We start from the raw sequence: 1,461 nt of genomic DNA, 5'->3' as shown, positions 1-1,461 counted from the left end.
CAGCAGGAGCCAGTCCCGGAGTAGGGCGTGGAATAGGTGCTGGGAAGGCAGGAGACGCTAGTCCCAGAGGGGTACTGGGAGTAGGGACTGATGGGACAAAAGGGGGACCTGGATTGGCATTAGGGGCAGGTAGTGATAATGTATTTCTTTTAACTATTTCATCCCCAAAGTCCACTCATCAAATCTCAGATTTAGGTTCACTACTTTGTTCCAAGATTCTCCTGGGTTATTTCTATCAAAGATGCCCTACACACACACACACATAACATGACCATCGCAATGTGGATGGTATAGCTAACTAATTCACTGCATGCACAACTGAACAGCACTGTCTGGTTCTTTGAGTGCTTTAACTCTCTAGCATTTACACCAGCAATATCTGGCTGAAATAGTCTATGTTCAAACTGGCCAGATCCGACCTATCACACCTACACTACCATGTCATTCTAAAAATATACAATCACATCATCAAAATCTCTAAGCTACAAGATAATGCGTAATTAATTCAAAACAATACGAATAAATAAACATTACATTTGACAAAGTAATCTGAATTAATTACAGAGTTAATTACAGAGGTTTCTCAGTTATAAGAATTCAAACCAATTCCCTTGTCATCATCATCGTTGTTTCACATCCGCTTTCCATGCTGGTATGGGTTGGACGGTTTGACATGGAGCTGGCTAGCAGGGAGCAGTCCAGACTCCAGCTGTCTGTTGAGGCATGGTTTCTACAGCTGGATGCCCTTCCTAATGCCAACCACTTAACAGTGTATGTTTATGCAGCACAGGTGCATTAACACAGCACCGGCACATGTGCTTTTTTTAAGTGGCACCAGCACCTGAAAGAACAAGCTTGTATGTGTGGAAGACAGAGATTTTACTTAGCTTGACGTGTCTTATCAAATGCAGCAAATCGCCACATCTCCCAGTCCCTTGTCTGAGGACAAATCATTAACTTAACACATTGCTTCCTACCGCAGAAAACCCCCACTAAATCATTTTTTTTCTTCTCTCTCTCTCCACCAGTACTGGAGGCCATGTAACAGTCATAGGGTTGTCTTTCCTCCACCTGAGTCACAAAAAAATATTTAAAAAAAAAAAAATCTACTGTCTTTGATTACACAACTCTTGTAACTTAATTCTCACCAGCCAAATAACTTGGCTCAAATAATGTAGAATTACCATTGTTGTTGTTGGCACTCCATCGCTTACGACGTCGAGGGTTCCAGTTGATCCGATCAACGGAACAGTCTGCTCGTGAAATTAATGTGCAAGTGGCTGAGCACTCCACAGACACGTGTACCCGCAACGTAGTTCTCGGGGATATTCAGCGTGACACAGTGTGACAAGGCTGACCCTTTGAAATACAGGTACAACAGAAATAGGAAGTAAGAGTGAGAGAAAGTTGTGGTGAAAGAGGAGAGCAGGGTTCACCACCATCCCCTGCCGGAGCCTCGTT

The sequence above is a fragment of the Octopus bimaculoides genome, chromosome 14 (assembly GCF_001194135.2).
Source record: "Octopus bimaculoides isolate UCB-OBI-ISO-001 chromosome 14, ASM119413v2, whole genome shotgun sequence".
Classification (NCBI taxonomy): domain Eukaryota; kingdom Metazoa; phylum Mollusca; class Cephalopoda; order Octopoda; family Octopodidae; genus Octopus; species Octopus bimaculoides.
This window is presented reverse-complemented; position numbering follows the sequence as displayed.